General features: G+C 43.6%; 1 long non-coding RNA gene across 1 annotated transcript in view; it reads left to right on the plus strand.

Moving 5' to 3' along the window:
• The window catches only part of LOC133021964 (uncharacterized), a 94,185-nt gene that overhangs the window by 36,985 nt on the left and 37,677 nt on the right, over window positions 1-19,523 (plus strand). The window contains exon 3 of the long non-coding RNA XR_009682993.1: window positions 4,112-4,299. This is a non-coding gene — a long non-coding RNA (uncharacterized LOC133021964). The remainder of the gene's footprint in view (window positions 1-4,111; window positions 4,300-19,523) is intronic.

Here is a 19,523-nt window from a genome sequence, read left to right on the forward strand (position 1 = left end):
GTGGCCTGACACTGATCGTACTAGCATGAGCGGAACATTAAGGCCGGCGCATGCTTCTGCAACTGCGGCTGCGGCTTTTCACGCAGTTGTGTCAACGGACTCGTTTTAATTCATGGTTCTCCAAGGGTTGCGTGTGTTGCAAAGCAATTCACTGCTAGAACACTAGGGGGAGTAATGTTTTTTGTCGAAGACGACCTTAGAGACGCCTTCTTTGTGTGTGGCAGTCGTCGTCAACTGTTTATTTACATCGCCACTTCTGGCGGACAAATTTATCTCTTGTCTTCCGTTATACAGGTGGTCATACTTTCGGATCTCTTCTGCCAAACGCTCTTCTATTTGGTCCATATTGGTTCTTCTATATCTTCCGTGGTTTGTGCCGGTAATATGGGGCATGAAACCGGAAATATGACTCCAGTAAGGATGTAGTTAGCCGACCAATCACAGCCTTGCGGGCTGCGTGAGGCTTGCATAGCTTTGTCGTATAGTTAGAAAAATTGGGCGACTCACGCAAGCACGTAAGAAGGGATACGTAAGCACTTTCCCTGACAACGCATAAGCATGCGCCGGCCTTTAGTCGAGCAGCAGTAGTTTCAGTGCCTTGTGTGCATTGTATGACCTCCGGCACAGCATTGAGTCGTAGGTCACCTACATTTGAGAGGTGTTCACAGCCCAATGCTCGTCATCTGTGGCTTCACACACGGAAAGAAAGAAAGTGAACTTGATGTGTAAAAATATGCTTCGGGTCACATTTACAGGATTAGTAAAGCTGGAGCTGTTACGCAGCGTATGGAGACAGCTGGATTGATTAATGACTGAAAAACACGCCCTGCTCGGATCCAAATATAGCTGAAAGTAATTCTTCGTCCTCTGCTGTGCCATTCATGCCCTACTGTGCATATATCTGGTTGCCTGTGTGTGTGTGTGTGTGTGTGTGTGTGTGTGTGTGTGTGTTGATTAAAACCTAAAATAGCCACCTTGTGATGTATTCCAATCAATCACTATCACCTCTACGACCTTGTGACCCGTCCTCTCTCCTTCCCTCTCTGCAGCTCTCCTCCTCTCCCCTCCGTCCGACTCACTGCGTCCATGTTTCTCATCTGGCGTCATCTCTCCGTCACCTGGCCGCGCTCTGGGGACAGTTTGTGCGTGTCTGTCTGCGTCGGTCGACCTCGTGACCCCCGGGGGAGCTGAGTGAGAGCTCTCAGTCTGGGCCCGTATCAAATGGGACAGTTGGCACGGCTCAATCAAATGCAATTACGGCAGCTGCGTTTAGCGCTGTCAGTGCGTGGAGCCGGGGCCACGGGCGGAGAGGTGAGCGCCGTGAATAATGGAGGAGTTGACGCTCGCCAGAGAGCCGCAGCCTTCAAACGTTCGGCCGCTCCAACCCTCTGACCCTGATCGCTCTTCACCTGTGGGAAGGGGTTCATCGGGGCGTTGTGTGTGTGTGTGTGTTTTCTTTTTTAGCTTTAGCCGGCTCTTAAAATGTTACTCACTTGTCTTCTATCACCGGCAACTGTCAGCTGCAGATGCTGCGAGACGGAGGCGAGCGTGACGGCTGGAATACTTAAAAGGACACGCCGCGTTGGTTTCACGAGCTGTGGTGCTTTGAGAGCAACAGTTGTCAGCTGATCTGAGGACAGTTATTAGAACACCTGTTCAATTCTTATGGTAACATGTGGCCCCCTGTCTGTCTCATGATCACTCTGGAAAAGCCTGTATGGACTGGTATGAGACATATGTATTCACACACACAAAAACACTTACCTTAACCATTACTACTTGCCTAACCCTTACCTTACCCTAACCATTACATAACATATGTCTTCACCTTTATATTGTTTCCGTGTGTAGGTCCCCACAACACGAGTTATACCTGGACCACACACACACACATACTGAGACACACACACACAAACACACTTACCTTAACCATTACTACTTGCTTAACCCTTACCTTACCCTTACCTTAACCATTACATAACATATGTCTTCACCTTTATATTGTTTCTGTGTGTAGGTCCCCACAACACAAGTTATACCTGGACCACACACACACACACACTGACACACACACACAAACACACTTACCTTAACCATTACTACTTGCTTAACCCTTACCTTACACTTACCCTTACCCTTACCCTTACCCTTACCCTAACCCTTACCCTTACCCTTACCTTAACCATTACATAACATATGTCTTCACCTTTATATTGTTTCTGTGTGTAGGTCCCTACAACACAAGTTATACCTGGACCACACACACACACTGACACACACACACACACACAAACACACTTACCTTAACCATTACTACTTGCTTAACCTTTACCTTACCCTTACCCTTACCTTAACCATTACATTACATATGTCTTCACCTTTATATTGTTTCTGTGTGTAGGTCCCCACAACACAAGTTATACCTGGACCACACACACACACACTGACACACACACACACACAAACACACTTACCTTAACCATTACTACTTGCTTAACCCTTACCTTACCCTTACCCTTACCCTTACCCTTACCCTTACCCTTACCCTTACCCTATCCTTACCCTTACCTTAACCATTACATAACATATGTCTTCACCTTTATATTGTTTCTGTGTGTAGGTCCCCACAACACAAGTTATACCTGGATCACACACGCACACACACTGACACACACACACACAAACACACTTACCTTAACCATTACTACTTGCTTAACCCTTTCCTTACCCTTACCCTTACCCTTACCCTTACCCTTACCCTTACCATTACATAACATATGTCTTCACCTTTATATTGTTTCTGTGTGTAGGTCCCCACAACACAAGTTATACCTGGACCACACACACACACACACACACTGACACACACACACACAAACACACTTACCTTAACCATTACTACTTTCTTAACCCTTACCTTACCCTTACCCTTACCTTAACCATTACATAACATATGTCTTCACCTTTATATTGTTTCTGTGTGTAGGTCCCCACAACACAAGTTATACCTGGACCACACACACACACACTGACACACACACACAAACACACTTACCTTAACCATAACTACTTGCTTAACCCTTACCTTACCCTTACCCTTACCCTTACCCTTACCCTTACCCTTACCATTACATAACATATGTCGTCACCTTTATATTGTTTCTGTGTGTAGGTCCCCACAACACAAGTTATACCTGGACCACACACACACACACTGACACACACACACACAAACACACTTACCTTAACCATTGCTCCTTGCTTAACCCTTACCCTTACCCTTACCCTTGCCTTTACCTTAACCATAACATAACATGTCTTCACCTTTATATTTCAGGATTTATGTCATGATTTATGTCATTTTATTGTCCCCATAAAGAAGACAAGTGCCATAATGTGAGTGTGTAAACTGTAAACACACACACACACACACACACACACACACACACACGTATATATATATACATACAAATACGTGGATGTTTGTGTTTCATCTTTCAGCTATTGTCCTTTTGTGCAGCTTTTTTTGACCATGGCTCAATTAGGGATATTCCTGACACAGTTTCCACAGTGACGGAGTGTCATAATCCGATCCTTGCTTTGATATCGTTCTCGTAGCTCGACTGGTTCTGATCTGTTGGATGTTTGACGTTTCATAAGCGAAAGGGGTGTGTGCAAGCGTGTGTGTGTGTGTGGGTTTGTTTGAGGCGGTGTGTTGCAGAGCCCACTATACTTTAAAGGTATGATTGTGCCTGCACACGTGTCTCACTGTAGCACGCCAGCCATGCGGTGTTCTTCCTGTGTGAGTGTGATGGAGCAGTTCGCTGTGACCTTTAGGTGGTGGGCCTGCAGCTTCATGATTAGAGGGTCACTGGCTCAAACCCCGCTCCAGCTGTTCCCCTTCAATCCGCGCACAGTTCCCGTCACAAATGGGAACAGTTTGATGACATCACCAGTCACGGAGAGGCCAGTGGGAAGGCCGCCCTGCCCCTTCCCCTCACCTCTGGGATAGTGCTAATGAGGTGTTCCTCGCCTCGCACTCTCCCTCTTCCTGTATTCCTCTCTGTCTTTTTTCCATCTGTTGTATTCTCATGGTCCTGCTCTGTTTCAGAGACGTTGCCGGATCACCCCGTGGACCCGGGTCACCCTACAACTCGCACCGCTGCAACTCTCTAATGACTCGCCACACAGGGAACTGGAAACTCAGCCGGCAGCCCCCCCGGCCGGCGAGCGGGCCGACCACCAGCCGGCTTCATGCTCTCTCGTCCCTCAGATCTCCTTAAAGCTGCGCAGTGGGAGGTAACCTTCACACACTGTGATCTGAATAACTGACTCACGTGCTCACTGATTTGTCGACCAGATCACTGCAACAGGATTTTTTTTCTTTTTTGATACTGGCTGGATCCAGTGGCTTATTGTGTGAAAGCAGCACGTCCCTCTTTATGTCTAGGGCGAAACATCACTTAGCGCTAGAGTTCAATAGTAATTAGTCACAAGGGACAGTCCATAGTAAAAATAAAACGACTTCTTTGGTGTTGAATTAACATGAACGGTTGCAGGAGCCTCAGCAGCCAAACAACAAAAGCAAAAGAATGTTATCGATATGAAAAAAAAATGACTGATGTGATTATTCCAGGCCTGTTTTGTTTTGTTTAAAGCAGATCTCATCGTGTATCTTCTTCCTGGTTAGATACAACAAGGCTATTGGGATCATTAGAAATTCACAAACAAAATAATGATTGTACCATATTTATCAGATGTTGCTATTTATTGCGAGCAAGCTGTATTTTTTTTTTTTTCTCATCCCACTCCGGCAGTTCCACGGAGAGTAGGCCAAGCTGCTCTTTCCTCACATCTGCTCGTGTTCGCCCTGTGTAGCGAATTCACTTTGTCGCGATCGCAGCCGCTGCAAGGTTTTGAACTCCAACCGCGGTTGAAAGACAATGCAGTCGCGATTGCATGTGACTTTGAAAAACTCAAATCGTTCTCTGTTTCTGAAGGGAGCACTGACGAGACAGAGAGAGCGCGGCTCCCTTTCTTGCGGTTTTGTTTTTCCGTTCGAAAAATCAAAAGGCGCCGCTCTCTTTATTTGCCCCTAATCAGCATGCAGCTGCTTTGGTGGTGGATTGCAGAGGTGTAAACCGTGCTCTCTCTCTCCCTGTACGTTGTTGCGTAGCTTTCAAAAAGGGCCACGATTTTTTGTACTTTGCGGCTTTCAAAAACAAAAGAGAAAAAAGCGACAGCAAGTATTAGAAAAACGACCGCAGTTTATTTTCACAAACCTATATGTTTCATTTTGATCTGATGCCAAATATTTGTTAAGCGTTTCCTGTGCTTTGAAATCGGAAAACCTTGATATGCTCACATAATGTGCCTTTTTATATGAGGCCGTATGAATGGATCTCTTACCTCCTGTGCAACTATGGAGTATTAAAGTAGCAACTGTGGCTGTGGGTGGAGAATGATTTGTAAATATGGTAAATTAAGACTTACTGAGTCAACTGTGTATTATTATATCTCCCAGTCATTCTGATAAAGTGAAGGCACCAGGAGCCCGGATGTTTTATCACAGTGTTGAGCATGACTCCACATGATGTAACTGCTGCAATCAGGATATTAGGATGAGCTCAAATCCGATGTGGTTTTGGCTTCCGTCAAGTCGTCTCTCTAACGTGACTCATTCGAGAAATAGTTTTACTAGCAACCAGCTTCCCCTCCTCCGTCACTGAAGAACTTTTCTAACATCTTGTGCTGATAAATATAGAACTGCACAATGTCTTTAGCAACGCAGCAGGACAGAAGAGTGAAGTCAGAAATTGGAGGTGTCCCAGTCCATGTTGAAAGCAGAAGACGTCACAGCGAATGAGTGAAATCATCCATCAAAATGTTTGGATGCTCGTATATTAACGGCAACTGTGACCCGTGGTTAGCATCAACTGTAAATTAATGTGACACTGGGGTGTTTTGTTTTTTACTGTTTAAAGTTAAAAGTTAGGCATAATTGTGAATCCATACTGTATCTACTCTCTAGCAAACACATAGCACACTAACAGTGCGGAGAGAGAGAATGAAAGAGAGGAAGAAAGAAAGAGAGAGGCTTTTTTTTTTTTTGCTCCAGAGCTCCAACTGCGCTGCACATTTTTCATTTCCCGCCGAGTTGAAAAGATCAGGTAATTGAAAAGGAGACAATCCAGCAGCCAGGGCTCCACAGATGCCAATGAAAAGCTTCAGAGATATTAGAGTATTACACTTTGGGCCCTGTCTTTGTATTTCTTTCACACGGGGGCCTATGGGGAAAAATGGCTTTATAATGACAACACCTGAAAAGTGTTTTCCATCAGGCTCATGCATCATTGTCAGCGCAGGAGATGAAACTGCATTGTTTCTCTTTGGATGGGCAATGTCAGTGGAGAGACAGCCGGCTGCAGAGAGAGAGAGAGAGAAAGAGAGATATATAGAGAGAGAGGGATGGAGGGATGGAGAGAGAGCGAGAGAGAGAGGGAAAGGAAGGTAGATGTAGTATGTTCTCTAAATGCAAACTACATTGAAATGTAATAAAAATCCGATGTTCAGCATCTTCTCACAAACACCTTCCTAAATAATAGAAAATAAGGCAGTTTGGAACTTTTGTTACTTTTTTTTTCTCTGGCCAGTTTCTGATGATTTAAACCTCTGACTTTCTCTGAGGATCATATCAGAAGTCGTGTCCTGCAGTGTGGCCGCACACAGAAATCTGCACAGTTAAAATGTATTATCAAATAATGAATAACTCAAGAAATATGAATAAATCAAACATCACATCTGAATTCATGAAAAACCAAACAGAAGGGGATTCAAAAAAGTGGATCATTTATATTTGCGGTGTCTAATAAGATGACCCTTTAATCGCTGCATTGTGGGATATCTCCTTCATCAGATTTGCTTTTTAATACGGACGAAGGTTAAATGCAAATGTAAACAAATTCAGTGCATGTGGCTGCGTGAGTATGGCAGCCGACTTAACATGCATGTCATATAAGAATCCTTCATATTTTGGATGGATCTCATTTCTCCAAACTCACTGCCCTCCGTCAAGCCTTCCGAGTGGGATTTGTCTAAGATTAATAGTTTTATGATTTATAGGCTGGCAGTGTGTGAGCAGCACCGCACCTCCAAACAGCCAGATATACAATTATCCGCTGCTCCTGCCCTATATGAATGCCATTTCCCCTGCATCCCTCCTTAAAAGAGACACGGGCCATTTGTCTCCCTAGCTGCCTCCTCACCCAGGCCAGTAATAAGCCATCTGCTGGATCTGAACATGAAAGATTAAAATGATATACAGTATGAAAGCTCTCTATTCAGTTGCTAATGTCCAAGATTCAGGGACGCAGAGGCCAAAGCTGTCATCTCTCTCAGGAAGAGGTAATTATCACTCTTCCTCCGAGGGGCGGCCGCTGCCTCCGCCTCAGCTTCGCGGAGGACCTGGCCCCCGTGCCGGCTGCCACCAGCCAAACCTCATTTAGTAGGCCCAGAACAATGCCCGACCAAATGTCTGGCTAATCCTCACAATCCTTTGTATTCATTGAGGGCTGGTAGTATGGGCCTGAGGAGAGGGCCCCGCTGCTCGTGTGTGTGTGTATGGGTGTGTGCGTCGGAGGGCAGGGGGTCAACTTCAAGCCCACAGTGCTACAGGCGAGGCGGGTGATTATTTCACTCACTGTCATTAAGTCTTCGTTTGTGACTCTGTGTGTGGGGACACGCACGTGTGTGTGAGTGTGTGCGCACGTGGGTTACGGGGTATGCCTTGTACATAAATGGGAGATTAGAGTGAGACCAGTTTGTTGTGCGAGTTTGATCTACATCTGAGAATCCGAGCAAAGAGGAGAAGTCAAATTGGCCACGTACACGAGGGGATGGAATGATGGCAAGAAAACTGACAAGAAGGGGCCCACGGTGACCTGTCAGATTGAATTTCATGGTGTTATTTCAGGATTCGTTACCTCCCTGTAACATCTATCATTGTATTCAACACAGACATTTTCAGAAATAATTATTTTTTATTGGCATTGTCGGACTACGGACATTTATTTTAATCCTGAATATTCTCAGGAACGAAAATGATTTATTTCCCATTTATATTGTGATAACTAAAGACAAATATTACTGCAGCAAAGTGGGGATTCCGACAAAAAAAAAAAAAATCCTGTGTTGAAACAGGAGGTTGTTGTAACAATGTAATATGATCCGTGAAGCCCAACAGTAACACATTAATGCATTTAAGGCTTATCTGACGAAAACAGTTCACGATATAAAGTAATCTAACAGAAATGAGGTTTGCATGCATGTGATTAACTAACACAACACTTTGCCAGATGACCCTATGATGTTTTGCTGGAGCCCCCTGTGTCGACCCCCCCCCGCTGCGCCGTCGGACTCGCTGCATTCATCCATCCATGTGAGACTTTTCTTTGCCTTCTTTTGCATCATTTAGGAGGTGCACTGTGATGCTCTGAGATTAAATGAAAAGTTGGATCTAGCAGATTTTTCTTTGTGATTGTGTGGTAACAGGTAGGGCAACAAATATGACTACAAGCCTGTAACGGCTACCATGTGAGATTATGTGGATTCAGTCTGGAATTAACTGTTTTTAAGTATCTTCAAAAGTTTTAGAACTTTGTCCAAACAAACATGGTGAACTTGATGCAGAATTGAAGGGTCAAGGGTCAACTGAGTACTGTTGTAGTTGTAAATTAAGTCCCATTTATTCCCGTTGCCTTGGAAAGCTCAGGGAAATAAAACTCAAAACATGGTCAGATAAAACCAAAATTTTATCCATGTACTAAGATTTTATCTTAGTGAACTGACACTTAAAGAAACTAGGATCCCCTGATCTGATTCAGAGTCACTTTAAATGTCAATCAGTTATCTTGATTATTCTGCATTTTCTGATATATTGAAACAAAGAGGACACAGTTTTCCCTCATCAGAGTCAAAGACCTGTTCATTTTTCCCACGAGTACTTCCTCTTTAACATCTGTCGCAGAATTATTATATGGAGAGTCTCTCTGAGCTGTGAGCTCTACTGAGAGAGCAAATTAATTTACCGTGTAGACCAGAGGGCTTAATTCACTTACACTGCCCCGACCTCATTGCAGCTCGGCCTCGGAGGTTAGGGGAAAGGGGTTTAGACCTGCTTGGTGAGGAGATCCAGGTGTCTCTGCTACCTACTCCTTTCTCTCCATCTTCTTTCACAGTCGGGAGCAAGACAGACGCTCCCTTCATTCTGCTTTTCATAAAAAAAGCCTCGTATATGCAGGATTCTTTCAATTTTGGCCATTCAAAGAGAAATGACATTTACACCATCTTTTTTTTTTTAGTCCTGAAACTCCAAAAGCGTTTTGTGGACTCAAACACCCCACCCACCCCTCCATCCGCACAGTGGTGAGTGGCTAATGAGTGAATTTAAATTTTTCTGTGAACTTTAATGCATGTCTCTGTGAGTGTCTCTCCCACTCACTCCTGTGTGACCCATCCTCACAATCACACAATTAAACACACTCGCTGGAACTTTAGTGTAGCCAGCATCTGAAATGCCACGATACACCCCCATGATATCATTTTACATCTGCCAACTCTGGCGCTGCTGGGCTCCATCATTAGTCGAGCCTGAGTGAAGCTGCCTGCAGGACTTTTCTTGACCTCCGATTTTCTTTCAGCCTGTTCAAATCAACATTATCTAAAGGGTCTTCAGTGCGGTGAACCCCCACACTCAACAGCCATCAAAGCTTTGTTTTCATGTTATTATTGTGGTGCAAATTGTTTGGATCAATATGTTTTGCTCCGAGCTTTATTGGATTTGCATCTTTTCTCTTTCTATGTCTTCACTTCTCGCTTCATGTTTAAATGAGACGGTGAGAGAGAGACCACCCCGGCCTCTGCTGTCTTGTTCTCTCTATCCTTCCGTCTATTTTTTCCCTTTCATCTGAGTCCAACTGTACCTTCTCTGTGAGACGACATGAGTAAATGCTTCTGTCAGGCCTCCTGAGTGGATTAAAGTGGCCTTCAATTACCTTCATCATTGACCTCATGAAGCTGGTTAACTGCAAAATCCTTAACCCTAAACTCCGTCATTGTGCGCTCTAATTCGGTCCAACACACATACAGAGCAACAAACACACATTTGTGTTCTCAACATTACAAAAGGGGTGAAATCGAGTAGGAAAGATCTATAATGAAAAAAATAGGTTAAGGCTAAAATAATTCATTCTGGAAGTTTCCCTTTTTTCCGATTTTGGATGAGATCAAAGCTCGGTTTCAGGTCTAATTAACCAAACGAATGCAGATCCCAGACCTTCTGGCTGCGGGTAAGGCCTTGGAGGGATCCCTCGCTGAAAATCCACATCAGATTTAAATAATTAATATGACACCTTGAGCTCCGCAGAGAAAGAGGGGCTCCATGTTGGAGTTTAGAACAATGTCACTGCCAAGTGTAATGCTGTTTGTCTCCATGAAAATGAGCAGTGGAGAAAGCAGCCACTCCATTGTACTGCCTCCTTGGCGGATCTGGGGACTGCTCTCCCCTTTGTCATGCTAACGGGGAGCTTTAAGGAGCCGTTGGTAAAGAAGGCCTGCGGCCTGTGCTCCGTTCCTGGCCGGGCCCGGCTGAAGCAAGCTGGGCTGGGCTCTGGGGACATGGAGCTGGGGTCATTTTATGGTTTTTAATCCTCTTAATCCCCGTTAGAAGGGGCTTGGTTGAGACAAATCCGCTCCCAGAGGTCCTTAGGATTCAAACGCTGCGCTTGAGCAACTGTATCATTTGATAACAACAATGGTGGAGGATAGAGAGAGAAAGGGAGAGGGACAGACGGAGAGAGAAATAGGAAGAAAGATAGAAATCTACATTGTGATTGAGAGATATAGATTTTTATCTTTGCCCTCTGGTTATTAGCTCTACTTTTCAAACATTACCTCCAGCACGTTTCTGTCAAAGTTTGTGTCGTGGTGGACGTGTGCACGGGTCACGCAGGATCCATGACACATGCACACCTAAACACTTGGTCTGAATCTCATGCTAATGACCCTTATGTTGCCCTGTGGTCCATTAAGAAATGCAGTCCGCTTTGGCTTCTCAGTGTGGACAGCACTGTGGCCCGTTTGCAGAGCCGGGAGAGGCTGGGGAGCCAGGGATAATCCAGAGGGCCCTATTCAAATTAATACACTCCTTTTAACCTCATCTCAGACGAGCTCTCTTCATTATCACTCAATTAAAACTGCATATATGAGCAGGCCTGGCCTGGAGAGGCCTCAGACTGTCTGAACTTAGTGACCGAACAGTTGTGCCAGGAGGGAGAGAGGGAGGCCACAGTGGGACATGAAAACACTGACTGATCAGGATGAACATGAGCTTATGGCCCACTAACTAATCAGAAGTGTGTTCGTGTTTGTGACATGAAGAGACATAATATACCAGCTGGAGTCCTGATAAATAATTGCCAGATATTACAGGGAGATTAAAGGTTGCACCATGTGAAGAAAAATAATGAAATATCAAACCTGAAATTCTAGCTTTGATATTTCAATGTTCATCTAAAATGCATGCCGGGTTTAGGACTGTACAAGCAGCTGGACAGAGAAACAGTGGGTCGCTACTACAAATACTGCATTTGACACAATACCCTGGCTTCTGTGTCATGTCTTATTGAAAGAGTATGGCAGGGGGGTGGTTAGCCTAAGTCACAATTGCCCTTGGCTCACCGAGGAAACCCAAACATAGTCCAGAACGTTATTTTTGCGGAGAATGACATGAGTCAACGTGAGGTTGTGGTCAGCCATTTTCTATGATGGCAGGAACCAAAACAGGGAGGGAAGCAGAGAAAAAAATGCAGAGGGAGGGAAAGTGAACTTTCGAGACTGATGCTATGTTAAAAAGCTTTAGTCTTTAAATACAGATTCGGCTCGAGTTCAAATAAGCGCATCGGTCTTCGTTTGATGTCTTACTTCTTCATTTCATTTGTTTCCCTCTTCCTCAAGTCTTTCTTTCTGTTTCTCCTCCACACGTTGCACACCCGCTCTTTGCTTCTAATGTACCCAGAGCGAAGTATGGGGTCGAGCACCTCCAGCGCTGAGTCCTGGTGTGGGAACAGGCTAGCTGTCTGTGTTCTGCATATAGCCTGCAGCCAAAGACCGAGAAGGAGCGAGCAAAACAACAACCACAAGTCTGGCCTGTCTGCAGAATGCCAGGACTGCTAAGTGGTTGGCAGCCTCAACACACCAGGGGTACACTGCTGTCATTTGCTGGGAAGAAATGCTTGAGATCCCAAATTTCACTGACAGGGCACATGTTACTTGGAATGAAGAGGGTAAATTATTCCCCCAGTTTGCATATGTAATGTTGGGCTTAGATGATGACAGTCGGAAGGTGCTGGTTTCTGACCGAAATCTACAAAAGAAGTGGGAAAACACACTTCATACACTCCGGGCTGAGTGGTTGGACTAACAGAGAGAATGTGAAATTATTTTCTCGAGCGAATCTGAATATTGTTCTTCAAAGGTTTCGAAAGCACCGCACCTGCTCCTTTAAGCACCTGATGTCAGGTTGTTTATTCCAGAGCAGCATGTTTTACTGAACTGCTGCTTTCTGCAGGAGGACGTGTTGACCAAATTTGGAGGACACAATATGTGAATAATTGATGAAGACATAAAGATGAGGCCTCCTTACTGGACTTGTTCAAATTGGGAAACACAATATAAAACCTAAAAAGGCACTCAGGTGCATACCTCCACCAAAGCCCAAAAGTCCGGATAAATTCAATCAAGCTGCACCATCTTCCACTAACTCTTATCAGTGCCTGATCTTTTCATCAGATGTCTAAATTATTCCCTGGGAAATTAGTAAAATATCCCAAAAAACTCCCAACAATGCTGAGGAAAGTGAAAGGAAATTCCTGGAATTGGCCCAAAAAATTAAATGGGTTCATCCGTGACCAGCATCCCTACATCAAATTTTGTGGTAATCCGTCTCGCAGTTTTGTGTAATCCTGCAAACAAACAAAAAAAAAAAAACCACCTTGGCAGAGGTATTGAACACGTCAACAATATCATGCATTTTACATTGTTAACCCGTGAAAGAAAGAAAGGAGCGCGAGATCAGATACTCTGTGAACGAACTTGTAGTACTTGTATCCTCTGATGGTTAATTTCTCTTTGTGTATGTAGTGATCGTTCTGCTACAGTTTGTGCATAGACTTCACCTGATGCTGGTCTGAGAAACTCAGCTTTCCTCTCTAAGTAGATAGTGCCGGAATCTTCACAACACAGATATGAAGAAAACAAACTGCTATCCACACATCTTGAATTCAGATTTAAATACAATTCTCCTGCTAAAAAAAGAGCAGCAGTTGTGATTTTTCTCATCAGGGCTGCATATTAGATAATTACTATGTGACATGAGGGTACAATCATTCAAACAGCCCACTAATGAAATGAATTCCCTGCGTAGGCAGAGTTCACAGTGCCAGTTTGACCCTGTTGTCCTCTCCACGGTAACAAGCTAAAACCAAGAGACCATTCAGCACCAGATTGCAGTTTCCATCTGGCGGATGGGTCATGTGACACAGGAAGACGTGTGAACATCGTTTTCGTTATTGTGGTTTCATAAAGAACGGCGGTTTCATTTGTTTCTCTGCTCTCGCTGCACGCACATTGTTTCACCCAGTGGGTTGTTTTCCTTTGTCAGGTCCTAAGTCCTGACTCTACAGGCTTTGATCAGGGCTGCGTTCACCACCCTCACGTTTCTATAGCCTTTGAGAAAGACAAACACGGGCTGGAAAACCTGTGTAATGAGCACATTGTTCGCGCTCGTGTGTATGTGCGCTTTATGGATCCCAGTTCATTTCAAACACTTGGTTCTTACTGGGAGTGCAGCTGAGAGCGAAAAACACTGCTTGTTGGCGTGTGTGTGTTTGTGTATGTGTGTGTGTGTGTTGATGTGTGTTTGTGTGTGCATTGACAGCCTTTGAGCCAGTTCTCGCCTTAACTAAAAACGCTCAGGGCACAAAGCAGCCCCCCCTGCTCCTGAGCACAGGCCCTGCTCTCGCTGTCTGACAGGAGCTGAAGGTAAGCACCAAAGACATCCTGACACACGCACGTAAAAGCACTTTTGATGCGGGGAAAATGGACCGCTTTGCAGTGTACAAATAACAGCAAAATGTCAACAGAACGAGGCGAGTCCGACGGGAGGCAACAACACAAGCCAAGTTCAGATGAGATTACGGTGAACAAAACACGAGTGTCAACCACCAAAGGCCCTTCGTCTGTCGAACTCCGTCTTCACATTGTTTTCACTTTGCTTGTTTATCAAACCGTCCTTTTCTCCCGTGTTCAATCAAACAATCTGATAACCCACAGGAATATGAAAAAGGAAACACACCAGGGAAAAGAGAAATAAAGAAATACTTTCGTTAACACGGTAATTTTCCATTTATCTGCAAAAATGATTTATCCGTTTATGGATCGCTCAATTTTCCTCAAGCTGAGTTCTTGTCACTGCGAAGTCACATGAGTCAACTGAGGTTTCATCAGGGTTTCCCCTATAATAAAACAGGTCTGGTGGTGAAGACACCTGCCATGCAACAAGAAATACTTTTTAATAAAATGCTAAATAACTCCTTACACAAATAAAAGTGGAAAAATATCCATATTGTGATGGTGAAGTCAAAGTTTATTTAAGTAGAATGTTTAAAACAACCACAGTTCTGAACAGGCTTAAATTGTGTTAACATATTTCAAAAAACTGAAACAAGATGGAAAATGCAAAAGCAACAAAACATTAAACATCATAAATATTTCAGAATAAAATATTGCATGACAAATTAAAGGTCTCATACTTCAATCGGAATTGAAAGCCAGTGAGAAGAAGTGGGATTTTAGCAATGTTTGCAATAGTAATGAAAAGAAAAAGCCAAAGATGCTCCCTGTTTTCGTAATGTACCATTTTTGCAAAGGTCAAAAGTCACACTGCTGAATTTTATGCAAGAAAATATTTGTATGTATATTAAATGTTTTTGTCATGAGAGAAGTTTTATTGCTCGCTGCTTTTGGGGTTTTCTTCTAAGCTCGTCACTATTTGGGAAACTAGGAGACTACACGGCTCATGAGTGCATCGAAACATTTTTTCACGTAATGTACTCTGTTGTGCACAATAAGATAGACATGATACTTTATTTAAACTTCTCCCAATATAATTCAATCTTCGGTATTCATTTTCACAGAGAATTGCATGGAGATTATTTCACTGAGGAGCCTTTAGACATACAAAATGTTACCTCAGCCGCCAGGGGTCTCTTAACCAAACCAAAACAAAACACCTAGTGTGATGACGTGGTAAAGCAGTGAGGGATCATGGGAGTTGTTGCCTTCACAGCCATTTGTTGTCCCGTAATCTTCTTGCATTGCTTGTATCCCCGTTGTGTTTGTGCTTTACAGGTAAAGCGGATATGATGCCAAAATAAAGCGTCCCTGACAAATAAAATTAAGGAGTTCTCTGGGTTTGAACATTTCGGAAATATTTTGGATAATGTATTTAAACAAGTCTACAAAATAGATAATGTGGGTCTAGTTGTTTTTAGACATTTTAAGGAAAAATGGCCCATTTCGATCAGCCACCCATTAGAAATAGTGTATAAGTTGTAACCAGTGGCTTTTTAATGCTTATTTAATAATTTACTGAGCTTCATGGATCAGTTATAAGTTATATTAGGACAACTTCTATAAATCTTTTTAAAATGTTGCATGCTCACAACTGCAGACAGGATGATTAAAAAACCCTTATAAATTACTCATCAGCATTTATGACTACAGATTTGATGATTTATTTGAAAGAAGGAAACTCATGAGAATTTAATAATGGTTTGCCATTTGCCAACATTTAGAATCTGCATCATAAACAAAGACTTTTGACATCTGTGTCTCTGCGTGTATTATTCACAGTCAAAATAAAGGAGAAAGGAGGTGACGATACTTACAGTATATTAAACAAAAATTAATTCAACATCTATTTAAAGTCACATTCACTCTCTTCACCACCTGCATCGTCTCAATCTGAGCTCAAGTGGTATCACATTTAACCTCATAACTCTTCCCAGCCTGGGATGACTCTGCCCGCTTTCTATTACTCATCCATGTTTACCTGTCAATGGACATCTCCCCACATTCCCTATAGCTGCTTACCCCTCACCCTGCAACACCTCCCCCAGCTGTCAGTCTGGGCTGTTTCCTCCTGTGAGGTGGTTTCGGTGAGGGCCGGGGGTCAGGGCCTTGTGATGCTCGGGAAGATAAGTGTCTGCTCTATCCCAGGGCTACACCTGTAGGTCAGCGCAGGGGGATGCTAATCCCTCAGCCGCTCGCTAATACTGATGATCTGCATCTGAGACCCTGTCCCCCGGGAGAAAGGATGTGTGTGTGTGTGTGTGTGTGTGTGTGTGTGTGTGTGTGTGTGTGAGTGCACGTGCTGCTGGTGTGTCTGGCTGGAGGTGGCTGACAGATGAGGCAACAGGGGGGCCAGCAACCCGTGTCTGTGCTTGTGTGTGTGTGTGTGTGTAGCATGGGGGTGGGGGAAATGATTTCATTCCGTTGACGAGTGTTTATGTGTGTGTACATGGGAGCGCAGGCGAGGGTGGAGCTATCTCTAAAGGATGCTGGGAGGGTAACTGGTCCGCTTTCCTTGGCTTCCACCTTCCGAAAGGCTGGAAAGCTCAGATCCTAGACGGAATAATTTGTCAGCTATTTACATGGAGAAATGAGGAGTGGAGAAATGGCACGAGCAGGTGGTGAGTCTCACCCCCTCTTCCCTGTGCCATAGACAGATGTGTCTGGCTGCAGAAACCACCCCCACCCCCCACCACCCCATCCTGTCCTCTACTCCGGGGATGATCTTTTGATGCATACACTCTTGTTGTCTAAAATAAGTAAAGGAAACAATGTTTAGACTTTGTCTTTACAGTAAAACTTGGGGATGTTTATATGGAGAGGCATTGTGTTTCTGATGTGATGAAACCCTTCTCTCTCATAGCTTTCACAGACACCAAGAACTAACCTCATCTTAATTTGGTCCTACACTTAGTGCATGCATGATCTAAAAAAGTGGTATGGTCCAGTTTGCTATTATAATATATTTTTTGATTTTTTTCTATACATAACAGGTAATATATTATAGCTTTTTATTTCATCATGAACACTTCAGACCAACTTTACCTTAATAATAATACCTGCAGTTTTTAGACAAAAGTCATGAAAAAGACTTCTGGCTGATACTTTTCCCAGTGCTAATCCCCAGTGAAATGAAGCCAAAATATTCCAGATACAAATGTGCATTTGGAGTGCGCTGTTCTGCCAATACATAGGCTCGACCAATCGTGAGTCAGTCTCCGCTGTTAATCATTTATTTTAACGCAAAATTTAACCAAACTTTCCAGAAAAATCTTTGTTAAAGGTTTATTTGATTTGTACTTTGACTTTGTAGTCTGGTCCATGTCCCATGTTCTACATAAAAGAGATAGAATTTTTGCCAATGCTGATAAAGACTCTTTGATTTCACTTATGAAGAGCTGTCATGTCACCATCTTCATACGTTTATAGCTTATAACATATAATAATATAAAAAGCAATTTAAGAAAATCTAAACAATTTCTGATGTTAGCCTCAATGAACAGATGCTGTTCATTGCACAACTTGATTACAACAACATGTAACATGAAGATGAACTGGCATCTCTATTAATGCATTACACAAAATTAGCAATATACACAAGAGTGTGGCTTAAACCATGCAGCTTCAGAATAAATAGAAAAAAACTAAGACAGATGCCCCGAGCTTCCCTCAGACTTTTCTAAACAGGCCCAACAGTAAAACCCATAATCACACATGTCCAACTGCTCGAACCCATCACAGTAACGGGTTCGTAAAACTGAGCGACAACCTCTCAGCTTTTACTGTGTGTTTATGGCATGGAAATGTGCAGTGATTGTGTTGTAAGAACAGTTTATCTCTCAGTTGAGCTCTTGATTTGAACCAACTTTACTGAGCATAATTGATAATCACAACAGCCACTCCCCACACCCTTTAAAATATATTAGAGTCAAATATTTACTGCGGTAGTGAGGATAATTGCTAGTTTTAAAAGTGGAACAGATGAAGAAGAAGAAAGTTAACATGAGGGCAGCGTGAACAGGGATAACATTACTTGATTTAATTAGCTGCACGGTTGAAAAAAAAAGGTGACTGGGTTTGTCCTCCGGCTAACTCCACACACACACACACACACACACACACACACACACACACACACACACACATGCTAGCACTACACACGAATCATATTTCACCCCAATCACTAAACACACATTCATATTTGAAGGTTTATCCCAGGCGGCCATTTCAAATTATTATGTATGTGATTCCAACCACACAGAGTAGAGAAAGTGTTTACTCTCTTCATTGAGGCACTGGATAAGTTGAGAGCAGAAGCTAAGTGTACTACAGTCTATGGCAGAAGAATAAACATTTTCCTTTATAGCCCGAGGACCCACTTTTCATCTGTCAAGCATGTTTTAATAATTAATCTGTTTAATACACACACACAGCATCTGCTGGGTACAACTCCCATCCTCCCATTCAAACTGACTAGCACAGCTGCCACTGTTGGGGTGTACTGTACAGGTCTGGAATATGATAAGATGTTTTTTTTCCTCCTCCTCTGCAGTACACAGACAGAATACTACTATGTGTGCTGACATACAGTATATAGACACGCGCAAACATGCACAAACTTGTATATTCACACACTGCTGCAAACTAGTTTATGCTGAAGGGGTGAAGCCCCTGACTGTGGGCCTACTTTCCCTATGTATTTCTCCTCGGTGAGGAGGCCAAATGGGGATTGTGTAAATTAAATACATTTCTTTTTCCGGCAGCAGAGAGAAATGATGCCAGATTAAGCCCATGAATATATACATGGGCCAGGGCTGACCTGTCTCCAGACGCCTGATTTCCCTGGAGGGGTGCTGACATGGTGAGGGGCTCCAGGGGTGTGTAGGTGTGTGTGTGTGTGTGAGTGTGTGCATGTGCGTGCCTCCTAACATCTGTGTGTGTGTGTGTGTTGCACTGTGCACCTCAGACAGAGGTGAGGAGATCTCTTGAACAGCTCCAAATTGAGCTTAATCTCATTCCTCATTGTGCTGGAACAGGAATGAAATTGCACAATTGCACTTTAATCGACGATCGAACACCCTCTCCCCCCCTTCCCCCCCTCTTCCTCTCCTCTCTCTCTCTCTCCTCCTTTTCATTTCTGCTACTCTCTCTCTCTCTGTGCGTCTTTGTGTCCTTGGCCTTAAATTCCCTACATGGGCCGGTGGGCATGATTGCCTGTTAGCCTCTATTTTCTCCTCTTTTCCCTTTTTTGTTCCAGTGGAAGCATCTAATAATGTCTGTTCAAGCAATCAGGAGGTTAATGTGGTTAGGATAAGGGCAATCTTAAACCAATAAAG

Source organism: Limanda limanda, chromosome 16 (genome assembly GCF_963576545.1).
Source record: "Limanda limanda chromosome 16, fLimLim1.1, whole genome shotgun sequence".
NCBI lineage: Eukaryota > Metazoa > Chordata > Actinopteri > Pleuronectiformes > Pleuronectidae > Limanda > Limanda limanda.